The sequence below is a fragment of the Protopterus annectens genome, chromosome 2.part1 (assembly GCF_019279795.1).
Source record: "Protopterus annectens isolate FY-2018-M chromosome 2.part1, PAN1.0, whole genome shotgun sequence".
NCBI lineage: Eukaryota > Metazoa > Chordata > Ceratodontiformes > Protopteridae > Protopterus > Protopterus annectens.
This window is the reverse complement of record NC_056729.1, coordinates 585,215,596-585,242,624: the sequence shown is the minus strand read 5'-3', so window position 1 is coordinate 585,242,624 and position 27,029 is coordinate 585,215,596.

The following is a 27,029-nucleotide window of genomic DNA, read 5'->3' as shown; positions in this document are numbered from 1 at the left end:
TATAGGTGGAGATGTCACTGGGTCTACACATTTATACCCTTTTAATAATAAAAAATGCCAGCCTTATGCTCCCAAAATTAAACAAAAAGAAAATTATTTATATGAATAAAAAATGAAGTAATGTACTTTCTAAAATTAAATATACAAGCAGTTGTATACTTGCACAAATAAATGCAAAATAGATGAATTTTATTAGACTGATGGCATATACAATAAAACTGTCAGTATACCTGGTCCAGTCTCTACTAGTAGCAGCAACTTTTACTCAACTCTGCCTGCATCTAACTTATAAGTCCAAAAATTACAGGCTTTACATTTTGTCCCAGAGTTGCAGTCCACTGAACACACTTCAAAAGCATGGCAGAAGATATTGAACTAACACTTCGTCTCGCATTTTGAAAGAGTCCCACACACTAGATTTCCTGCTAGGCTTTAATTTTGAGTGTGAAGTGTTCTGTTTCCATAGCCATGTAACATTGTTTCATGAGTAAGCTGTAGTTCAAAGAAGATAATGCATCCTTTGGCCTGGAGTAGCATTTCAAGAAATATTATGTTTATGAACTACAAATGTGAATGCACATTTGAGAATGTAGACTCACCTTTTTAGCAGCCTTTCTACATTCCCTTGAAAGCAATTACATATTATGTGCTGTTCACATTTTTTAAATTCTTTACCTTGTACATGCAAAAAAATTTATGGAAAGCAAAGAGAGTTGTTCATGGAAAAATAAATAACTATATTCAACTTAGATTAACGCATCTTTTCTGCATGTCTTTCTGAAAGACAGATGCAGTCTTTATTCAGTCCAAGATGGAGGAGCTATTCAACAAGCTATAAAGCAACCATGTAGACTCAGTGCTGATTTTCCCTGCAAATTTCAAAACATATTGGAATACAGCCAAGGAAAGGAGTCTACACAGAAAGAATGTGAGGGGCTGCATTTGTTTTAACTCATGTGTATGCACAACAGACTGAGGTTTATGCTGCTGCTGCTGCTAGTAGACAATGACCATTAGGAGAAAGGTTTTCAGACCCCATTTAACTTATTACAATCTGCATGACATAGAAATTATAGAGTGCTACAGGGTGGATAGAGACAAACTATAGGAACTCTGCAATCTCTGTCGTCCTTAACTGAGATGCAGGACAAACTGAGAGGAATCCATACCAGAGGTGACAAAGGTATGTGTACCACTTAGAATTTTAGCTACAGAAACCTTTCAGAGACCAACGGGGTACATGATGGGGGTGTGACAGGCATCAGGATCCAGATCCTCCATCAATTCCTGAATGCTATCCTCCAACATGCCAGTGACCACAAATATTTTCCTATACTCCTGAGGACAGGGCCACAAATATGCAGGAGTTCTACCCTGAAGAACAGGATGCCATAGATTGTACACATATAGAAATTAAGGCACCACCCTGGGAACAGGAGAGGCATTACATAAATAGAAAGAACTTAACCGCTATTAACTGCCAAGTCATGTCTAATGCCAAGGAAATCATCTTGAACATGTGTGCTGGAAACCCAGGCAGTTACCACAATTCACATATCTGGCAGACATCCCAGCTATATCAAATGTTCATTAGGGGGGATATCCCACAGGATCATTTATTGCGGGATGCAGGTTATGCATGGCAGATGACATCCATTGGAAATACAAACACATCCACTGAAGAATGCCATAATGAGGCACACGCTCAAACCAGAAATATCATAGAGCATGTGTTTGGGCTGCTCAAGTGGCGGTTCCGGTACCTAGATACATCTGGGGGAGCCCTGCAGTACAATCAATGTATATGTACTGAAATATTCACTGTCTGTGCCATGCTACACAACATTATCCAGAGAAAGTAGCTTCAGCAGGATCAACAAGGGGAAGGGGCACACATCCCACCATCAGTGGCAAGGTCACCACAGCCACAAACAGGTGAAGGTGTCAGAGGATGAACCAACAGCTGCTGTAGTTGTAGGCAGATGTAGACTTGCTCAATATGCCCTCACATTGGTAAGAGTAATGCATAGCACACTCACTCACCACCTAAGGGGATAAAACCTTTCTCCTATACACATACATATAGTAACATTGATGCCAGACAATGCTCACAAGCTCTACCTACCCATGTAATGGCTGTGTGCTACTAGCATCAGACAGGGTCAGCCCTGAACTATAACTGCTGCAACTGCTGGATTTATAAGGTAAGTTATGAACCTTGAGTGTATTGTGTAATAGCATGAGTGAATGGCATATCCATGCATGTTGTTACCTGGTAATGTAAGCAAGAAAAACGTGGGTGATTTGTACAGAAATTACTTTAACATGTGGCAGCAGAGACATATGTGACTATATGTGTCCTGTATCAAGTAGTAAGCCTCAGGCATCAAAGATTCACTCAGCCAAACCACTCAAAAGTACTCATGGTCACCAGATGCCCTCAGTTTAGCACCATACTTTTGTACTGGAAAATCAATAAAGACAGAAGTTAGAAAGTAATGAGACACATTTCAGTTTCAGACTTCACAACCCTCACAAAATTATTAACAATACAGATGCAAAAAATGTTTGAGTCTATCAACTGTCTAACTTTCTAAGACCAAAATATGTCAAAGGTACAAGTAGTAAAATAACAACACAAATGCGAATATACTAAGGGCTAAGTCAGTTATGCACCCTGAGCATTGGACACAAATGTTATGTATCCCTGAATCCAAAATATTGAAAACAAGGTTATGGCACAGTTATCATCACTTGCACAGGGTGTTTTGTGGGTGAGGGGAAGCAAGCCAAGGCTGACATAAAAGGTCGGTGAGTGTGTGTGAGTGTGTAAGAAAGAGAAGCAGGTAGACATTTGGATAAAATAAATGGCCAGTGAAACAAAATTAGCTTTAAGCTTCATCGCTGAACCATGTAACTGCTGTGCATGTGTCTGTGTAGGTCCTCCTAGTTAACTTGGTGTGTGAGTGTCTGCATGAACACAGACAAGTTCTGTGCTAACTCTACATCTTGGTATGTCAAACAGACATGAGCCATGCATGGTAGAGGTGGCAGTTCATCATTGTCATACCCAACCATGAGAACTGGCTCTACCAGGAGTTACACTGGTGCATTCATGCCCATGGCCAAATGAACTTGACTGATGTCTGCTTGACAAGCTTCCTTCACAAGGATACCCAGGACCATGACCCCATGGCCTGCCACATCTGGGTGTGGACACCTCAACCACTGATGGAGCAGTGGAAGTAGTGCCACTATGGCAGCATGATTGGGCACGGCCACATTGGCTAACAGCAGATGATGTGGCTGCCCTGCACATACGAGGATATCATCAACCTCCCAGCAGCTGTTCTATTACAGACATCACTCATTCCAATCTGTCATTCATCTGATTCATTGAATTGGCAGCATGGTGGAGACAGTCAGTCATGTGAGCCTGTGCCATATTTACAGCCCTAAGCATTTCTCTGGAGGACCTATGGAAACATGCCTGTGCCTCCATGGCAGCCCAAACATACATCAAGTGGCACAGGAAAACACACCTGGATCAGGTGGTGGATGGACAGCAGGCCTCCTGCGAGCACCCCTAACAACCCTTCTGTGTAGCTCCTCATCCACACTTTGGCTATGGGCATAGTCAACAGGCACTGAAGCCACAGTAACCACACTTCCCTGATTGAGTGTCTCTCCCTCCACCTGTCCATTATCTGAGGGCTCACTGGCATGGGTTGGCATAGGCCAAACATATTAGTCATAGATGATTCCATCATGAGACACACAGATGTCCTTCTCACCAGGCTGGATAAGAAAAAGACCATGGTCAGCTGTCTTTCAGGTGCCAGGATCCACCATAATACATATGCACTCAAGTATCTCAACAACAGGTACTGTTATGACACCATCATAGTCCATGTTGTTGTGAAGGACTTGAGATGTACCTCTCTGGATTATATGAAGAGATACATGATTGAGCTCTTGGACTAGGTCTTTCAGGCAGATATGTCCCTACCTTCAGCAGCATTTTATCTTCACCTAGGATGATGCCTCAATACAAACAGAAAATGATTGACTTCAAAAAATAACTTAGTTTCTGGTATCATTCTATGTAGATCCAGTATCTGTCAGCCTGGGATGACATAATCAACAGACCTCAGTGCTTTGGCAGAGATGGTCTTCATCTGTCACCCCCTGGGATTTCGACTACTGGCTAAGGGTCTTGCCACATCCATAGTGCCTTTTTAGGCAGTGTTTCAAGGACAAAATTCCTAATGGAAAAACCCCATCTAAAAACAACCTCAGGGTTATGCTGCTAAATGCTAGGAGTCTTAAAATGAAACTGCAGTCTCTGGAAGCAGTTCTTACCTTGGAAGATGCAGACATTTGTGCAGTCATTGAGACCTGGTTGAAGGCTGTGGAGAACACCAAAGCCATACCAGGTTACACCTCCTTCCACACATTCAGATCACAAATTGAAGACATGAAAACTAAAGGAGGAGGTGTATTGATATTCATTAAAGATAAATACACCTCCAGATTGGTTAAACAGTACGAATCCCTGGAAATACTTCAGGTAAAATTAACTGTTGGTAGGACACCTACTCAAGACATTGCCAGCTACAGGACCCCCTCCGTGAATCAGGAGACCCACTCTGCCTATTTGGATCTACTTGAGTCTATCAAGATACATGCGAACACCATGGTTTTGGGTGACTTTAACTACCCTTCCACTGACAGGGTAAATTACTCATGCTCAAACTCACTTGCCCAAAGGTTTCTCGACTTCATTAACTCCAATGTCCTGGACAGATGCTTGACACCCCCACAAGGGGTGACAACATCCTGGATCTGGTGCTTACCAGTACTGGGAATCACTGTACCACCCCACTGTGTGGTCTTCCTTGTGAGATTTTACCACAGATCAGTCTCATTCAAAGTAACTATCACACCTGACCCCCCCTCTCTAGCAGCAACTAAACTAAAAACTTCTCCAAAGCAGATTATAACCTCTTGTGGGATGGTATAAATAGCTTCACTGCACCTCCCCCCTCAGATGGAACTGGCAACTATGCCAAATTCTACACCAATGCTTTATACAAACACCTGTATTACTGGATTAACTTAGTCATACCTGATAGGATCATAACAAGCTTCTCAAGGAAGTGCAAACCTGCCTGGTGGACAACTGCCATTAACAGGCTTTACAATAAAAACAAACTACAAATCCAGAAAAAAAGAAGTTATAACCTCCCTGTACTCTTCCCTCATCAGACCAATAATTGAGTACAATGTCCCTTTTGGTATGTACTTTTCCAAGCACCTGGTCTTCAGCAACTGTCCTATGTGGATTGTCTGAAATCACTGCCACTTTACTCTTTTTCATACAGACTACTCAGAGGCAATCTCTGCCTTCCATATAAGACTATCTCTCACTCTGCTTTATTGGGAATGCTGCATATCCATAACTCAAATGATACACAGCTTACTCACTCTAAAGACCTTCACCTGGTATGTGACATTAATAGAACCTGCTGGAGGGACAGATTTGTCTCCCAGAGGAAACCACACCTTTGGAACAGACTCCCAGTTCATATCAAACAGAGCATCTCACTGCCCCTCTTCCAATGTAATCTGGACAATTGGATGAGTAACCATAAATTCACCCTGGGGGTTCCACCTGTGTCCCTCTTGGACAGGGGACAATAGGTGCTGATCATGGAAATAAGGGTAGAACTTTGATAGGCTTGTAAGGGCCCTAGGGCCATTAGCCTAATAACTTCCTATGATCCTATGAATTACACAGGATGGATGAATGTCAATCTCAGTGTCAGATCTAACTTCTGCACCCCCTGACTGTGCCTCTGTTTGGCCACCATCATCATTAGAGTCTGCCAATACTCTGACATTAAGTGGTAAGAGGCCTATACTTCCACTTCAGGATCACCGGTGATAATAAACAACAAACACAGGAAAAAAAAGTTAATAGTTAATAACACTGGTGCCACTACTGCAGTCAGTACAGAAATACACACAACAGTCTTGACACCGACATCACACATATCGATAAAATTATATATTTCTCTGAACTGCTCATCACCACTGACAAAGAAAATATTTGGTTTACAATGTGCAGTTGATGCTATGCTTCTCATGGATGATGGTCCTGAAAGAAGCTAAGCAAAAGTTAAGGACAACATCATCAGAATTAATAGTAACACAAGGAGTTAAAACTTTGTGCCCTTTATATGTCCATTAACTATGCTTTTAACAATAACTTGGATGACAAGTCCAACCTAAGTCCGTGTGTAATCAAGAAGAATGTGTTGCTAACTGTAGCACTCTAAAAGTCCCCCCCTATAAACAAATTTATTGTTAAACAGAACTAACGTATTGCTGTCAATATTTTAATATCCAAGAATATTTATCCATTGAGATACATAAGCCTACCTGTAAACTTCTCCTGGGACATACTTGTTGTCCCTGAAACAGTAGCACGAATATCAAGGGCATACTGCTCTGCACTTTCCTGGGAGGTGTCTGAATCCCTGACAGTGGATATGAACTCTTCATTTGCTGTTAGTGTTGGCTCTGTAGCAGATCCATCCCAGTACCCATTCAATCACAGGCCACTGCAGCTGCTCTCCTCTGTGCAGATGACATCATGTCAAAGACCCGATGGTGCACCTGATCACATGTCCTACTGTGGCCGCCTACTATACTCACATCAGCACTAACTTTTGCCAAATTTGCATTCTGCCTGACATATCTCCACGTCCCCTCTCAAACAAAAACACACAATGTCACCTAAAAGCTTGCACAGTTACCTGATGTTTATGGTCATTGAAGGGGGGTTTTCAGGGATTGAGATGCCTGGGTGCCATAGTCCTATGTGACCTAAAACATAACAGAGGATAATAGATATAAGTATCACATAAATAAAAAAGTCCCTGTTTCCAGATAAAACATAAACGGTAGCATTTCACTATTACTCACTGGAGAAACATAAAACAATCAAGATATTAAAATATGAAAAATGGGAACTGTATGGTTGTAACTTACTGCATTCACACACAAAGCAGGGCTGGTTGCAAAGCAAGGAGTGTAACAATAGCAACGTATCTTTTTTGTGCCAAAACAGAATTGCAACTTTTCTCCCTACCACCCCAAAAAGGTAAATGACACATTTTGCTAACAAACTATCAGTGAAATGTTAAAAATAATATCAAATGAACTGTCCCCGAGACATGTCTACAGATTTAACACAGAACATTCAATTTTAAGCTATTGCCTATCATGTCTACTTGTGGCCAGCACTCCCCTAGATGTATGTATGGTCCATCCTACAAGGTTAAAACCCCTGCGTCATTGACAATGTAGGACATTTACCATTTAACAGAAATAACAATTGAAGAGTGTACACAGAAGAACAGTTGTAACATTAGCACTTATGATGACAGTTAATAAGGCTGTGCATCTGAGAAAGTGAAATGCTATGACAAAAATGCCCATGCCTTCAGAACACTTCTAAGTAATGTATACAGATAAAATTAACATTTGCTAATAAATATATATATATATATATATATATATATATATATATATATATATATATATATATATATTAACAGATATTTCTTAATAACAATTCAGCATGTGCAGTATATAGCTGAAAAATGCAAGCATACCTTCTCAAGTTCAATAGTCTTTTGTGTAGATATATCTCAAAGTAATAGCCTATTCTGTGTTCTCTACATAAACAAGTCTCCTCACCTTCAGGTTCCCTAGCTACACAGTTGACTTTTTATGGTATAGATTCAGGGCTGTGAGCAAGGTGAATATGCAAATGAGGTGTGAACTCATTAGTATTGCTAAGTCCCAAATACTTGGCTCCATGTAGCTGATGTAAGCATAGTGCAGGCACTCCCTCAGTGTTTGTTGTTAATGGATTGTTTATGATTAGTGGTAGGTAGAAGAAAAACACAACAGCCATGCAGACTGCCCTACCTCCAGTGGGTGTGTCAGCCAGGTTAGACTTACAAAGTGTAAAAGTAATTTTTATCAAGGTTTTAAATGCAAGTAAGCAGAACACAATTCACAGTTTCTGTTCATTAACATCCAACCTCCCTTCATTTATTGACAACTGTATGTTACTGTAATTTAATATCCTCAGACATTTTAAGGACAACGATGGAGAATGCTTTACAAACTGTATGTGTCTGATTACTGCTCAGATAAGACAAGCATGAGTAACAAACACAGAAAGATAACACAGAGCTGCATTTTTGCAAACAATATTCATAAATGGTTGTGTGATCTCTCAATGCCCTTCACCTCAAAAAATACATGCACAAATAACTGCCATATGGTCTGTTAGTAGTGTAAATGGTGTTGCAGTTGGTTGTATGCAGATTGATTTCAGTTCCCTACTGCAAAGCTGTTTGTGTGTAGTAGAGAGAGATAAGACACCCTTACTGTATTCTGAAGGTTCATTGAAGTGAAAGTTCAAATCCAGGCCTGTCTAAAAATATTTCATGTGTACCAACAACCATTTTGTAATGTTTATTTCATAGATTGCTTTTCTTAACTTCAACTACTTTTCCCCTTATTTTTTAATGCCATTGTTTGCATGGTGTGCAGCTGAGTACAAACAAGGGAAACAGAGAAACACAATGAATATCAGGTTTAGCTTTGCTTGTCTCGTTTGCGCAGCACATAGCAGTATATAAATGCAGACTACTGGCCCAGACAGGAAGCAGACAGAACACCTGCAAACAGGGCATGTGTAAATGTGCAAAGGTCAATTAGGTTACATTGTTGCAACCTTTGCTTTTCATTGTGCAATACCGCTAAATGACATTACACAGTGGTTAGCAACGTTCCCCAACACCTGCAGCCATCGATCACCTGCAGACAGGATGCAGACAGTCAATAACTAGAAACAGACACATTGATTAACTCACCTAACAGTTAACTTACAATTTTCAAAACTTATTTCCAAGCTACAGCAGCAGACACCCCTTAAGCTGAAGTCAAGTGACAGATTGATCTTCCAAGTTAAAGTATTTATTTCCTCCCTCTTAGCTCTGCTGCTCTCTGCTTAACATTGCACAAATGTGATTGGCACCGTTGCTCAGGTTTGCTCACTACCAGGAAATGTGATACAGGAATTGGCGGGAAATCATTAATTGCCATTCCTCTAGTTCTGGTGTTAGATATGTCCAGCATTAGAGGGGAAGGTGCCCGGTTTAAGGCTCAGAGGTGGGGTGTTCAGGAGCCCAGAATATTTATTGGACTCCTGGTAAATCACTTCAGCCAAAGGTTTCTGTAGGGGGATTATTCTGGCTCCCAGTATAAGTCTGAAGCTTGCAGTAGATTGGTTCAGGTTGTATCTAGTGCATCTGGCATCTCACACACTGAAGAACAGAGCAAGCACCATTTCAATGACCTACAAAGGTGCAAGAAGGATACATTTAACCAGTGGTTGACTGAGTTTCAAACTGGTGGCATCCCACAGCTGTGTAAGTGTGCTAATAAAAGAGTATTTGTAATACATAGAAAGCTAAATATAGGCAAGACTGGTGCGAATAATGTTCTTCTGTATTTTTCTGTTCTTGTCACAGCTAATGCATGTGATGCCCATGCACTGCCCAACAACCAAGAAGCCTCAATTGTAACCACTAACACCAGTGAGGGGTGTCCACATAGGGGAGGATAACAATACACACACACACAGTAAGGTACAATTTCCCTTAATAGCACACAGAGATCATAGTCAGTCTGGGGCTGGTTTCTCCCTTTCTCTCCATATCCCCAATAAGACTCCCCACTGGCACAGCTATAGGGTCCAGATCTCAGCCTATTGGGCAAGGTAAAGCCTCCAGCACCCTCTCTGTCCAACCAGTGCTTCATGTCTCTGCCCAAGTAGCTGACGCACACACACTTTGAGATAAGAGTTATATACAACCACACAGACACTCATGGGGAAGGCTGGCACAGGTTCCCCAGCTGTCCCCCTTTTACCCAGAGTATATGGTAGAAATCACTGCCAACATCCACTAATATTTATCAGCTACCAAACGGCCGTAATGAAAGGGTGTCCAATTATGCTGTGCAATATTGTTATCCAAATGGTAAGTGGAACTGAACATTCAAGGCTTATTTGGAGTGGCTTTGTACAGTATCACTATATATATGCAATGTACTCTAGAGCTTAAATTATCTCTACACAAAACAGCCACAGCTGAAAGGTTTAAAAATATTTAATAATAAATAATAAAAACACCAGACAATACTTCTTACTACACAGTGCTAGTCAAAAGATCAGACACAGGAAAATGCATAAAATAATACAGTAGAATAGTCCTGACATCAATGCAGAAAACAACTGTCTAATCTTCCTATTTCCTAGCTATTTCTAAGAGAAAACACAGTTCTAAACTAAACTTACATATAGAGCAAGACAGTGCTGGTGATATTGGATTTTCTCAAGACAAATGCCACATGCCCTCTGATTGTCTCTCCTAAAAATTGATAATACAGTGCTGCTCCACATCACATCATTCTTAACAATTCTCTGGTTTTCCCAGGCTAACAGAATCTCAGAGGTTAATAGTCCTTTTGATTTTGCAGCTGGTCAGGAAGCCAGAGCAATAAAAGAAATTATACATGTAAATTCTAACCATTAACTCTGGCCTCAAAACAATAGGAAGAGTTCCTTCATTTAGACATCTCGGCTCTGAGTTTTGACATCAAACAATTACACAATGCTTGATTTATCAGCTTTCCTACAGCAGAGTGCACTGTTGTTACATTTTTGCAGTTCCACATCTAACAGAATTTTCTTCCATTTAAGAAAACAAGCCTGTGGCTTATATTAATATTTACAAATGGCAGAATTATCTACAAAATTCTATCTAGCTAGGCCTGCAGCCTTCACCTATCTTCACAATTCAAAATATAGCTAAATCACCAGGCTCACACTGATCCATTGAAGAGATTTTGGGAAGCAAGTGGTATGTATGCAGCACAACAAAAGTATTATCATAACTTTAAAAGTTAAAGATAGATTTTTGGGTTTTCTATACAGCAGTAACAAATTGAGCATGCATATTTATTTATTTATTTATTCCAGTTTGATTACCGGGGAAGTCCACTGGGCCCAAGTGGGCCCATTTTCAGTGGAGGCTTGGGGAGAAAAGCTCCGTAATACACAATACAGGATACAAAAGTATAAAAGGTACACTATATAGTACAGTTTACAAAATATGTACATTCAATATCAAGCATGATCAACAAAGTTCATTTTGTTATATCTAATGGCTGTACTGTACAGATTTATTTGAACATACATTCTTACATTTAAAATGTGGAAACACTTTACCTACACTCAGTTAAAGTAAGTATGGAAATACTTTAGATGCACTCATTTAAAGTAAGCTGCTATTTACAGTATTTACAACATCGCAATCGTGTATTTAGTACCTATAGGAGTTGCAGAGAGCTTGAGTCCACTCTAGGAAATAGTTATGGGAGTTATAGAGAGGTTAGGAACCCAGGAAAAAAAACCTTCTCAGGGCATTTAATTAAATAGAATTAGGTAGGGTGAAAGCAGGTGCATTCTACCTAAATGTAAAAGCAAGTATGCATGCATTAGTCAAGTGTAAGACTGTAGTCTGAGGATGCCGGTTAAAATACCATGAGTAACAAGTATACAATACTGCATTTCTTTAATAATATTATGTAAATTAAACTCTTTGCAAGTGGCATAAATGCCCTGCCGTTAACTGTAATCTGTATAATTGGACCAAGCATACATGCAATATAAGCACATTTCAAGGATTACTTTGAACAATTGGCAGTTATTGTTTATAGTTGTTAGGATGTATACTTAAATGCAATACTTCAAGTAAAATAGTTGTATAATTGTGATAATACATTGCATGTCACATATGATGGTACTAATTTTATAGGTTCATAGGTAGGTACTAGGCTATTGGCCCTGGGGCCCTATACAAGTCCAGCCAAAACGGTACCCTGGCTTTTACCACCCAAGAAAATTATTTTCCTGTGCCACTGTCGAGCAGAGCCATAGAGGTGATCCACGGGGTGAATTTCTTATTTCCCATCCAGTCATCAAGACTTTTCTTGAAGAGTGCTAATGAGGAGCTTTGCTTCATATAGATAGGTAGTTTATTCCAGAGTATGGGAAGTCTCTGGGACAGGAATCTATCCCTCCGGCATGTTCTGTTTATTGTGGTGACAAGGTTTAGGTCCCTAGAGCGTGTAGCTCTGAGAGACTGGGATTTCTTTAAGTGGAGCATGTCCAACAGCTCTGGGTTTGACATAGCTTTGTATGTTAGGCAGAGATCACCTCTGAGTAGGCGATATGTGACAGAGTAAAGCTGGAGTTTTTTTAGATGGTCTGTCTATGGCATCTGTTTGAGGCCAGTAATCCTCTTTGTGAGGTATTTCTGTGGCCTTTCCAGTTGTTGTAGATGTCTTATGAGGTACATACCAAAAGGGGTGTTGTACTCTATAATGAGTCTAATGAGTGATGAGTAGAGGGGAACAATGATCTATTTTTTCTGGATGAGAAACCTTTTGTGATGAGGTGTGCCACGTAGAAGGATTTCCTGACTACTGTGGCGATGTGACTATCAAAGGAGAGACTACTGTCCACCTGTGTCCCAAGGTCTTTTATCACACTTTCGGTGTTAAGCATACTACCGCCTACGTTGTAGTTCATGGGTACAGAGTTTTTACCAAAGGGGATGACAATGCACTTTTTGGCATTGAGCTTGAGGCCATGGCTTTGACACCAGGAATCTGTCTCAGTGAAGCCCTTTTGTAGGATGTCCACATCGTTAGGAGTTTCGATTATGGCTCCTAGTTTGCAGTCCCCTCAAACTTCATTAGCCAAAGACCTTCTGTGTTAGCCTGTACTTCAGAGAAGTAGATATAAACAGGAGAGGACCCAGGACTGAACCCTGTGGTACTCCACTTGTCACTGGTCTGGAGTCAGATTTGGAGTCCACTACTTTCACAGTGTGGGTTCTGTCAGTGAGCCAGTTGGCAACCCATCTTGTGAAATAGGGATTTACCCCTAGTTTAGTGAGTTTATCTATAATTCCAGAGTGGGGGATGGTGTCGAAAGCCTTGGCAAGATCTAGATAAGCTGTGTGAGCCACCTTACCCTTGTCTACGGCTTTGGTGACTGCTTCAAAGAAGTCTATCAGGTTTAGGAGACATGATCTGCTTTTTACAAACCCGAACTGGGTGGGGTCCAGAGTTTGACAATTACCAATGTCTTTGTTTATACGTTCTATGATGATATGTTCCATGGCCTTGCAGACCAGGCTCATCAGGCTAATGGGGCGGTAGTTCCTGGGGTCCATGGTGGCTCTGCCCTTGTGGAGTGGGATAACCATCGATGTGCTCCATTCAGCAGGCACAACGCCTGAGGTGAGGCTATGACTGAACATGGTTCTTAGGTGGGGTGCCAGTTCGTTCTGTAGTTCATGTAGAACGTAGCCTGGGATGTTGTCTGGTCCCATGGATGCTGTGTTTTTGGCTTTGGAGAGTGTGTTTTTTACCTGTGCAGCTGTGATTACAGGAACTTTGCATTCTTCTGGTATAGAGATGGGCTCTTTAGGGGGTGAGAGGGGGGTAAAGTTAGCAGAGAACCTATCTGCCAGGATGTTGGCAATATCAGTTGGGTCTGTATATTTAGTGCCATTGTGCTGTAACTCAGAGCAGATCTGAGTGCTGCCATTGAGATTCTTGACATAGCTATAGAATGCTTTGAGGTTGTCTTTAGAATCAGTGGCAATTTTATTTTCATAACTAGCTTCACCCCAACCCTTATCTCTTTTTTTATTTTTTATTATGTGTCATAAAAATGTCCCCATATCATCCATCTGTAACAAATCACTGAATGCTTCACAGCACAATGAGGTAGGCCAGCTCCAATGGATCAGCATGCTCCTCACTCCACCAGCACCAGCACCGATGCTTAGCACATCTGGGACCCAACCTGGCAGCACTGCCTCTGCTGCCCCTGCACTACCTGTGCCCTCAGGTAGTAGTGCCCCTGCAGCTGGTGCTGTGGTACTGTCTGGGAGTAGTGGCAGAGGTAGGGATTTCTTCACCCACCAGGAGATTATCAAACCTGGTGCATAAAGTTGTGCACCACATCATTGGTGTACACATTTACCGGATGGAAATGATGTTCTCCCTCATGGTCAATAGGAGGAGAAGATTTCAAGCACTCTAGCTGCAAGTGGATTAGAGGACAGTGATGAATGTCCAGTGGGTGAGGACTAGATTCTCACTGTCTTCATGTTTGATGGGTATGAGCCTAGGTTGTCCCCTCCCTCACCCCAATCATGATGTCCCCAAACCTTTTGTGTCCCTCACCATTCCTGTTTCTTGTCTTGTTTGTTTGCATTTGCTTCATTACCCACCCAACTTACCTGACCCAGAAATACCAATGACAATTACCCACATTCCTCCCTTACTGAATTTAAAAAACATAGGCATCTGTCCCACAAAGAAAATGTTGTCCCATATATAGCTTTCCATTTCACACACGTCTTCTTCACACACTTGGTTTGGTCCAATTGGCTATATAAAATGATTATGTTGTTGTCACCCCTCTTTTTGGAGGTGACAGCCCACATTCAGCTAATATTCTGCACATATTTTCAGTTTACACTGTTGAAGAAATGGATAGCTATGGCTCTTTCCTATCTACCCCATTTTAACATCTATAATCTGGTTAAAAATAGAATCACATGCAATGCATGTAAGTACCAAAAAAATGCAATGGTCCCTTTACTTTTTGACCTCTACGTTTGAACAGACTTTGGTATCGCACACCATTGCCAAGCAATGTGAGTGGTTCTGCAATGCTGCTGTTACCTCTGTGCAATGCCAGTTAACCACGGTGCGCTACATCAACATACAGTAACACATGCTGAATATACTATAAAGAATAATGTCATTATCACTGTTTATTTAAAAGTATTAGATACATGTGGACTCAAACCCATTATTAGCTGTACTCAGAAAGAAATGTGTTAATGCATTTACACCTGCTGCCACAGAGTCAGCTAAGTAGCAGGTGTGTTTCATGCACTCAATACTAGCTCTCAGAATTTTAACAATGAGCTCCCCATTTGTGTACTGGTTAACTACATGCAAGCAGGGAAAGTAATGGAAATGTGCATCTTGCATGTGCAAACATTCTGCTTGCCGTTGCTCTATGAAAGTAAATATTTGCATGTATCAGTGCAGTTTACTGTCTATTTACTCTTCATGCCATGAAACTACATGTGGAAACATTATTTATTAATTTATTTATTTATTTAACATTTGTTTTCCAGGATAGTCTGACTGGACTGCAAGTGTCTGTTTTCAGCGGAGTCCTGGGGAGAAAAGCTCCATACAGTAAACAGAGTAAAGAATAACACACGATAACAGCAATAGGCTGCAAAGTTTATATGGTAATGGCAGATAGGAAACATGTCGTATGAGAGTTATCAATTTAGGAACACAATGTTGGAGTACAAGTTTTTGAGCATAGCACATTCATAAATCAACATAGGTACAGTATATGTGCAGGCAATAGCATAGTAAGAACATGTTTAGAATATATACAATATATACATTGAGCATCAGTAGAGCAGAATACTTGTTTTCCCAAAAGTGAGGGGGATAGAGCCTACAGCAGGGATAGGCTTCAGGGGGTCCATTGCAGTTGCATAAATGGATGTTGTAGAGGTGTGATTTAAGGAGGTTTTTATGCTGAGGCATAATTTTGTAATCTGAGGTCAGGTGATATGGTATTCCATGCTTTGTCAACTTCATTAGGGATGAGAGATTCCCTAGAGCTGTTTTTACATGGAATATTTTCAACCAGAGCTTTGTTACTGGAGTGTAGTTGTCTATTTAAATTGTAGAAATTTAGGAGGCCTATCAGGGCAGGGATTTCTCTGGATAGTAAAGGGTTTGGTGAGCTAGGTCAAGTTGGTGGTATTGTAATAAGTTGGGGAGTTCTAGCCAGTGTAATGTATTTAGGGAGTGGCAGTGGTGGGAGCGAGATTTGGCATTTGTTGCGAACCTGGTGATTTTGTTGTAACGTGGAAAGTTTGTTCAGGTCAGTTTTATTGAGGTTTGTTAGCACTGGGGACACATAAAGTAATATTGATTTGAGATGAGTTCTGGCTATGCTCAGAGGTAAGGTACATTTTGCTGCGGTAGAGGGTCCCTAGCTTTTTGTGGACTTTGGAGATAGTTAGAGAAATGTGTTTGTCATATTCTAGTTGCTGGTCGATTGTAAGTCCTAGCAGTTTGGCTTCTGGGACTGGGAAGATGAAGGTTTTGTTGATTGAGAGTCTGGAAAAGATGAGGTAATTGGTCCTTGATGGTAACAAAATGAAGGGCCTGTCTAAGAATATGTCAGATATTCACAATGCAGCCATGTGTTACCTCTAGCAGAGAAATATATTCCTGTATCTGGGCAAATGCTCGGTCTTCATCTCAAAGCTTCAGCAACAGAGAAAAAACAAAGAGAACGAACTGACCACAACTGAATAATGTAGAAAAGATCTTTTAATGCATAAAAGTAAGCACTTTCACGATCCCAACAACTAATTGCTTCATCAGACTAGTTTGCAACAAGCAGCATCTTCAAATTTAAACAGTAAAACAACCAATAACTATAAAACATTTAATTCAACTCTAATTGAAAGCATTACCTCCAATTGAAAATGTAAATGATGCATATTTGTAACTTAAGTTGTGCACTAGTCCCACTAGGGCAGGATCAGAGACAACCCTGGAGGACAGGCACAAGTCACCTCATCCTATACAATACAGATTACAGTGACAGGGCTTTCAGTCTATCCACATGCATCATGGTATGATTTGTAGGTCCTGTGTTTCCTTGGTGAGAAACCTCTGTGGTCTCTCCAGCTGCTGTCAGTGTGTGGTGAGGTACATGCAAAAGGCAGCATTATATTCTATTAGTGTTCTGATGAGATTCAAGAACAGTGCTGTTATATAATCCTCAGATCTGAATACAATGGCTTGACTTACAATGTGCACAATTTAGCCTTTCCATACCACTGTGCACACTTGGTGGTCGAAGTTCAGACTAATATCTATGTGTGTTTTCAGGTCTTGCACCACTGGGTTTCAACATAGAGGGAGTGATGTCAATGATGTAGTTAGCAGAGAATTCCACTTTGCAGCAGGCCAAAATAAAGAGAACACATTTTTGGGTTTATTTGTAGACTTTGTGGCTTTGTCATCAATCATTTGTCTGTGTTTGCCCCTCCTGTAGTATGTTATCACCTTTGGTGAACTCAATGATTGCACCCAATATGCAAAAAATCAGTAAACCTGGTAAGCCAAAGGCCATATACTTTAGCATGAACAGTCGAGAAATAGATTACAAACAGTAAAGGGCCCAGCACAGATCCCTAAGGTATGCCAGTGGTGACTTCTCTACTGGTAGAGGTTGATTCACCAACTTGCACAGTGCATGTTCTGTTGGTGTGCCAATTGGTTAACCATCTAGTGATGCAAGGGTTAATCTCCAGCTGGGAGAGTTTCTCAATGATACTTCAGTGGTGGATAGTGTCTAAACTCTAGGCCAGAACAAGATAGACAGTATGTACTGTCTTACCTTCATCCAGGCCTATCATACAGAATCAATGGCCTGTAACAACATCACAGATCACCTATAGTGTGACTCAGCAAATATACTTTCCTGACACAGTTGAATACACACTTCAGCACCCCCTCCTGATGGACTATGTTCCCATATAAGGGTGTACATCAACATGCATCCATCTGAGTTGGGGGGACAGCACCTGATGTGTGCTTGTATTGACACATCCTGACTCTCCTCATCTGTGAGGTAGACCAACATGTCATCATGGACCTTTTCTAAATGGACACTAGTAATATCCTGGCTGTCTGCAACAGATCTGCCTGAGTTGTTAATGATACCTCATGTCAGTTACATCTGTTAGATGTCCTCAAAGAGGTCATTGAGGGCATGCATGATGGCAACGCTATCATCCTGTGGAACTTGACCAGGCCAAGGCATTTGACACAAATCCACACCAAGGTATTCAATCAACTCTGTCAGATGTGGCAATAAACAGCTATATCACGAAGTGGGTAGACCAGTGGATCACATATGTGGCATCTAAATATGTTGAAATATATGAAGTAACCTATATCTGAGGTCCAGTGATCAGGTCTGTATATCAGGGTTTTCTGCTAGGCCCCTTCCTGTCCATTATTTAAGTCACAGACATCACAAATGACATACACATCCTGTGTCCAAACAGCTGTCTGAAGGACTACAGATTTTGGGCAATCATTGACTCCAGCTGTGATATTAGTATAATACAGACGGTATCAACACACATAAAAGATTGCTTCCACAGAAATGACAACACATTAGATGAAACAAAAAAATGGGGGAATTTGATACCTCATGAAAACAAATGCAGAACCCAAGGATAATGCAGACATCACACCCTATAAGCAGGCCAAATGGTATGTAACCTTGAGTAGATGGTATGGGGAACGTCCACCAGCATGTGGCCACAGTGCTGACTAAGCCCTTGTAATTAACACAACTACTGAGTATGTCAAGGACATCCACATCAAAGGCCATAATACATCCATAGTTCTCAGCCTTCATCACACCAATAACTGAGTACAACTCACCTTTCTTCATGTGCCTCCCTACACATCTTCCAATGATGTGTAGCTGAAGTGTAGACCCTTTGCCACAGTGTGCTGTCACATATCTTATTGGCTATACCTAGGTATTCTTAATTTTGCATAAACATTACTGGCTGAAAGTGCAAAACCCCCATCAAGGTGTTATACCAGATGCATGTGTGATACCTATTCCAGTGATGCATACAGTACATACATAGCTGTTTGACAACACTAATGGCATGGGTTACATTTGCAATATTGTATGCCTTGTACACCAATGAACTAGCTTGTATTTATCATAATGTCACATACAGGTATAGCAGTGTCCCTCCTAACACCTCTAGCAGATGTTACAGTATCAGGTCTGTGTGCTTATTTACCCTCATATATGCTGGCATGTCATAATAGTTGTACAAGTGTGTTCATGCAGAACCATCTACGATTACTCAGAATCACCTATATTATGTCAGAGACATGGGATTACTGGTGGTATTATTTTGATATTGTCCATGATTATGCATGCTTCCTTTACTGTTGACCATGAGCCTGTAACTGTGTCCCACTTGTTGAAGACCTCTGCTGAGATTACACTAATATTCAGGAAAATCAGTCTGCATAATATGCATCCTACCCTGGTAGTATATAACATCCTTGATAGATGTCCTCTGCATTGTTCATTTTAGGATGCTTATCTCACAAAGACATCTTTTCCATTGTTAGGCCACCTTTTGTGGCAGTCACATAATACACATTTTTACTGTGCCGTCCATACTGTACCATATTGATATGTGATTGGTGTCCCTGCTACAAGTGTCTTTCACTGACATGCCCTCATCTGCTTTACATTAGGATGTTTCACCTGTCCTCATTCCCTGTGTTCATTCCTACAATTTATCTGTGTCCCTATTCAGTACACACACATTTCATAGCAGTCCATGTACCCTTACAGATCATTTACACAACTTTTGTACAGAATGCCTGGAATGGGATTTCACAATACTCTGCAGTATATACACTATCCTGTATTGTGTTTGGACCACATACATAACTATATGTTAAGCCCTGGTACCCACTGTGGCATTCCTCACAATCCTACTAAATTGCTCTATGGTATACAGGTTTGCTATCCATGTTGCTTTACATGGTTTCCTGGCCGGCAACACTGTTGCCAGCCACAAAACTGTGCTTGCTTACATTTAAATGCAGTGCGTAGCATGAATATGTAATTAGGGCTACTGCTCACCACGCATAACTGGGCAAACGCGTAAACTCCATGTATGCTTCGTGCAAAGCCTACACAGAGTTTATTGAATCCCAGGGATTAACTAAATGTGAAATATTTTAAATGGAATTTAAGGTGATATATTTTCCATATATTCGACCAAGCTATACTGTTACTTAAATCTGAATCAGATTTCACCCTACACAATGAGTAAAAGTTTGGATTATTATAAAGAGGTTTTAGTATTATATTACAAGTTGATACAGCTGGCTTCAATTTAAAAAAAATATTTACTCTGATGTGAGAAATTTAAACAAATCATTCTTACTAAATGGAGCATTTTTTAAAGTCATATTGAAAAGTAACCCTGAAAGTAATTTTGATAATCATGTACTGGAAAGAAAACTTTAGGCAAGCTGCATCACAATTCAGAAAAGAACACTTTAATAAAAAAATAAGTATATAGCAAAGGACTTCAGCAAAGGAAAGTCTGATAAATGAATAATTTTAACTCTCACTACAAACTGGGATTATTATTTATGAGATGGGCAAAGCAGATAACTTCAAATAAATCAAACCTGTGAAATAAGATAAAAATATGTTTTTATTCATTCTACAACAATATGTGGATCTAAAGCTTACTTAATAATCATTGCATTCAAAAAGAAATGCAAGAATGGTTGCAGACATCATTTACAGACTCTAATCATTTTCAGTACAAGGCCAGAACAATCCATGGGATTCAAAAAGAATCCCACCATGAATGGCAAGAGCTGTGGCAAAAAGGGGCTGTTTTCACAGTCACAGGAAATGTGATTCAGAGACACGATAGCTGCATTAAGGAAAACCTTATTATTATCTAGTTTGCATGTCTCTGAATTGGGTAGAATTACCTCCAGACCCAAACAGCATTTTTCAGTGGTAATTACCACTTAAGCTCATGCATTTTCTTGGCACAAGTACTCCCTTAATCACTCTCTCACAGACAAACACACACACACACACACACACACACACACACACACACACACACACACAGTAATCAGATTGCATTTATAACCCTGAAGACACACACTGTCACAGGTTGCCACCTTTTCAAATGGCCAAAGTGGGAGATTTTTGGTACAAACATCAGATTTTACAGGCCAACACATACCCACGGTCAGTACAAAGGATAGAACTTAATTTTTTTGCTTAAATAAAAGCTTATTATTGTAGCATTTCACTTGCTTATTCTGTTTCTTATAACATTTCGGTATTTTAGATACAGAATAACTGTTTTATGCAACTATTACATAAAATATAGGAAGTAATATTGTCCTAAAATCTCAGAACATTTGCCATTTTTACAATTTTTTGTCAGGACACAACTGTCCAAAGAGGGACTGTCCCTCGCAAAGTGGGACAGGTGGTAACCCTATGTCACACACATTACACACACTCACACACTAGTCCATACCTCTCAATTGTCCTTGGTTTTGCAGAACATGCTGGATTTTGTATCTTATTTTCATGTCCCTTGTAAAATGTTTTAATTTTTATTCTAAATTACTAAGGATTGCATTCAGGAAATAATTCCAGACATTAAGGTTTTATACTTCTTATTGTTTAGGAAAAGCAAGTAGATGCAAACGTTATTCTATTATGTTTTTAAGTGATTTGGATTAATATTTAAAAACTGTCCCTGTTATCGGTAAATTACCTACCCTATTATTATTTGACTGTAAGCCTTGACTGAGGGCATTCAGAAGTATGTCAGCACCCCCCACACACACACACACACATAAACACATAAACATGCACACACTCATTGCTCATGATATTTCCCACTCAGTCACACTCACATATGCGTCACCTATTCAACCACACGCACACACACACACACACACACACACACACACACACACACACACACACACACACACACACACACACACACACACTCTGTATTACCCATACACACACTCACAGGCCCCCATCACTACTTCACTAAACATCACAATGTTTACCTGCAACACAGTCTCGCCTATTGATTATAATCAGGGACTGCAGCATTTCTGACATGTTCATTAACTTGTTTGGCCATGATAAATTATGCAGTTGAGTGATTCTCTGAATTGTTTGACTGTGTAAATACCTTCCCACATACATTACTGCGGAAGACCATATGGCTAATTAGCAAAGACCACTGTGCTAGAATGGCGCATTAGCATGTAGCATGGCCATGGAGATGGCCTACTTCTGTGTATCTACCAAATATGTAGAATCACTGCAGTGGACCTGTCTCTTAATCAGGGAGGCCATCCACCAGTGGTTGGACACCTATGTGGGACTTACCACTGCTGGTAGCACTTTCTGAATTTCAGACAAAGAAAAGTCAATGTTTATGCCTCAATATATAATGTTGGATCACATTCCAGCATTTAATAATATTATTTTATTTTATTTGTGATGCATTATTTTGAGTAAGCTGTTAGTAAATTCTTTATACTAGATACATCAAAAGACTTTAGATAAGTATAATGATCATAAAGTAGAAATAAATTATGCTTGTTTAAATGTAACCTATAATTAAACTAACAAGAGAATGTTTGAGTGATAGAGAGATTTTTGGAGCATCTTTATTGAGAAATGAATATGGATATAAATGACATCAACAAAAGTTGTAAAGTGCAGGGGAAACTATAGGATGAAAGAAAGTGACTTTGAATAAAATGGCAAAGGCTTTATGTGTGTGTGTGTATGTGTGTGTGTGTGTGTGTGTGTGTGTGTGTGTGTGTGTGTGTATATATATATATATATATATATATATATATATATAGTTATATATATATATATATATATATATATATATATATATATATATATATATATATATATATAGACACCACCAGTCTTAGAAAAATAGTGTTATTTATTGCACAAAAGCATAAAACAGCAGGTTCTTCCCAAAGTAAAAGCAATTTCAGTTAATGAAAGTTCACAGCAAGTACCTTAAGTATAGTCCCTTGCAGCTGGGACATGGCCTCTTTCTGTACAATACTTTTTCTCTATGAGCCTCTCAAGTAGATCTCTCTTCTGGATTCCTATAACAAGGACAATGGTCTATCTTCCTCTTGGTACCTTCTTTTAGGTCTTCATTCACTATGCTGTCTCTCTTTCAGTCACTGCTTTGGACATCAAATCCCGCTATAAGAAAGTGCCTTGCTCCTTGATTCATAGGGATGAAGCCCTTGCTGTGATGAAGGTGAACAGAGTTCAGTTACTAATCCAAGAGGGATGGAACCCTTACTATGACCAAGGTGACCAGGATTCAGTTAGTAATCCCTGAGAGATGGAATCCTTGCTGTGACCAAAGTGACCATGGTTTAATTAGTTATCCCAGAGGGATGAAACTTTTACTGTGATCAAAGTGACCAGGGTTTGGTTGGTAATCCCATAGGAATGGAGCCCTTAGTGTGTCCAAGGTTCAGTTAGTAATTCCAGAGCCATTACTGTGACCAAGGTGACCATGGTTTAGTTAGACATCCCAGCACTGTAGGAGTCAGCCCATGAGGGCAGTGAGAAGAATGAAGGGGTGTGGCCCACTTGCATCTTCTAGTAGTGGGAGAGGTTCATGCACACTTGGGGGCACACTGTACAGTGCACTTACCTTTTACGAGACTGGGTGCAACTTATGCTCAGCCTAAAACTTCCTTTCTTCTGTGGTTTAGATAATCTGCCGTCTACCTGAACTAAAGGCATATAGGACAGTTTTCTTTCTTCACTACAGTTACTAGTTAATGATGAAAAGTAACTAAGTAGGTTTGTACTTTATTCAGAACATTGAAATTATAATATCTGGCTTGGTATGCCTGTCTCTAGTTTACCTCAGTTAATATTTTTATTTTAAATTATCCCAGCCTACAAACTAGATTGCTGCTGAGGGGACCAAAGTTAACATCAGGTTTCCAGCTGTAAATTCCTCGGTCCTTGCATTTCTATTATACATTCCTTGTTGTGTAACATAGGCTCGTTCCATGTGTTTTCATTCTATGGGCATCTCTACTTTTAGCATATCCCATATTTTGGTATACACATTTCAGTGATGTATTCCTTTTTTTCCAAGCTTCTCTGGCAGTATCTATAGTCCCTGAGGGTTCCTACCATTTAGTAGCTCAGAGGCACTGAACTCTATTGAGTCCTGCAGCACTTGTCCACTGATAAACAAGGTGCATGATATTAACTGGTCCCAGGTTTTGCCATCTTCCTCAATAACATTTTTTTTTTCAAAAGGGAATTTAATGTTTGGTTAAAATGCTACACTAATACATATGTATAAGGTTTTTAATTGTTTTACCTTAAAATATTGGCACAGTTGTTTTTGTGAACATAATGTAGTCCCAGATATTGAGTATTTTCTTAGGTATCCCTCCTCTGAAAAATAATAAGGGTAGTTTCTTAGCTATAGATTTTGCAAAGAAAAAAAGGTCTATCTGTTCTCCAATCCGGTGCTCCACACCTGTCGTTTCCTAAGAATAGACAGGTCAGGTCCGATGCACTCAACTCGAGGAGCAAAAAAAAAAAAACTTTAAGAAACTATAGCAAACTGTTTTGCTGTACGTGATATGTATGTAAAACACAAACAAGTGCTGAAGCAAGAGCTTCAGTCCAAACAAAAGCTGGTAGAAAATAAATGCACTACTGACTGATAGGCAGATCGCACCCCCTAACACCTTGCACCATAATAAGACATCTTCAGGGTACATAGTTGCATAGTCCAAAATAAATAAAAATATATTGAATCCTGTTGTTGGATTTGACCAATCACCTACCAATTTTCATAGTAATATATATTCAAATGACACCTACAATATAGTCAACAGAATCAAAGGATTTATAAAACTTGGTTGTGTAGCTGTCTTTTGGCATTCAGGGCATCCAGCACAGATCTTCTCAGCTTCTTTCATTTATTCCTGGCCAGTAAAATCTTGCTAGGATCCTTGATTTAATCTAATTTATTTCCAGGTGTCCCCTTAGTACATGACTAGGTCTTAATCTCATCAGCTAGTTTCTGAAAGTCTTGGCACTAGCAGCTGGATTACTCTAGATCCTTATTCATTTTGTAACTCAAAGTATGGAAAAGAAGTAGAGACATATTGTTTATTTTTTATAATGCTAGTTATAGTTTACTTTGCTCTACACAAAAAAATACAGCACTGTTCACTTTTTCAATATTTACATGTATTTGGACATTTGGGCCCTACTCAGAAAGGTTATTGTGAGGTACAAGAGTTGTGTACCTCATGGGAATCATTTCTAATTCACAGACAACCCTGCTAAGATACAGCACTGTGGAGGGCTGTCCCTATAGCTGTGCCAAATGCCAAGAGGGATTCTGGGGGTGAGGCATATACTAGTTGGCCATGTGCATTCCCTCAGGACTGCCTTCAGTAAGGAATTTACAAAACCAAGCCATTCAGAGAGTCATTCAGCTGTGTAAATTTAAATTAACACATACAGTCATGACCACTCATGTTAATGAATGTGGCATGAAGCTTGGCTACACCCATCATGGTAGAGGTAAGTGGTGGGAGTTTAGCAGTCAGGTAATGTTGGGAGATATGTGCATGTGTGTATGTGAGGGGCTGCATGTGTGAGTGCATGTGTGAATGTGAGAGGCTGCATGTGTGAGTATATGTGTGAATGTCTGTGTCTGCCTATGAGGTCGATGTATGGAGGAGAATGAAGGGTGTGTGTGTGTGTGTGTGTGTGTGTGTGTGTGTGTGTGTGTGTGTGTGTGTGTGTGTGTGTGTGTGTGTGTGTGTGTGTGTAAAATGAATGTGTAAGTCTGTGGAGGGATGGGGGTGGGGCTGTCATACCTGCATTCCTGCACTCTCCCCTAGACTAATAAGCAAATGCTACAACATTGTTGGGTGGGAAGCACTAGACACCAGGGAAACCACCTACATCAAGCCTTAATAGCACTTAAACAAGATGTTTGGGGGAAAATACTAGTTACCAGGGATGCCTGTAATCATTATGCCTTAATGGCATTTAAGACATGGATGGCGAGGACGCTAACACTACTCAGTAAACTGAATTGTAGTAACACAACTCCTAACCATGATTAATATGAGTGGCTGATAAAATCAAATGCACTGTCATCGTATAGATAGACAGATAGATACAGACAGCTCAGTATAGGCATGCATTTATTTGTGTGTGTGTGTGTGTGTGTGTGTGTGTGTGTGTGTGTGTGTGTGTGTGTGTGTGTGTATAAATAGATACACACACACACACACATGCACACACATGATGTAATGTTAACTGGAGAGCTAATGATGTCTGTTTTAAATCACTAGAACTAGGGGAAATTTAGGGATAGGGATTGTCTAGATGAGATCGAAGGATGCTTTGATGATAATGAATATGAAAAGGAACATTTTCCTTATCTGTTAAACTTTTTGGTCATGTCAGGTGTTGGAAAACAATGCAGGCTGTAGACGGTTTTGTTTTTAAGTTGTCTTTTTTTATTTTTTCTGTTGTTCTGAAAGGCATATCAAAGATAGCTGATGTGGCACGAGTTTTAATGGTACTTTATTAACTATTTATTTATTGGTATGGATTTAATTTTATTGAGCAGAGGGAGCCTTCTGTGCCAATGGCCTTTGATAAGGAAAACATAAGGAAATGTGACCCCAATACAATTATAAATAATTAAAAATAATTTTAAATAACTCCAGTAACACGTTGTGAAAAAAAGTGGTAAAAACCAAGTATGTAGCAACAAGCCTAACATTGTAATGTGGAGTGATAGAGCCCCGACTGTGACACAGACAACCCAAGTTTGAATAGTGGCTTGGATGATGAAACAGCTGTATAGGGTGGATGCTTGTCTGACTATTTTGAAAAGAGAGGTAGAGATGGCCCCAGGTGGCCAGTTGCCACCATGTAGGAGGATATGTGCTCAGCACTAGAATGTCCAGGTCTAAGGATGTGACCCTGCCATTCATATGCTAGTGACCAGTAGTATAGCTAAGGAGGCAGCCACCTGGGTGCAAAGTGGTAGGGGCACAATAAGCAG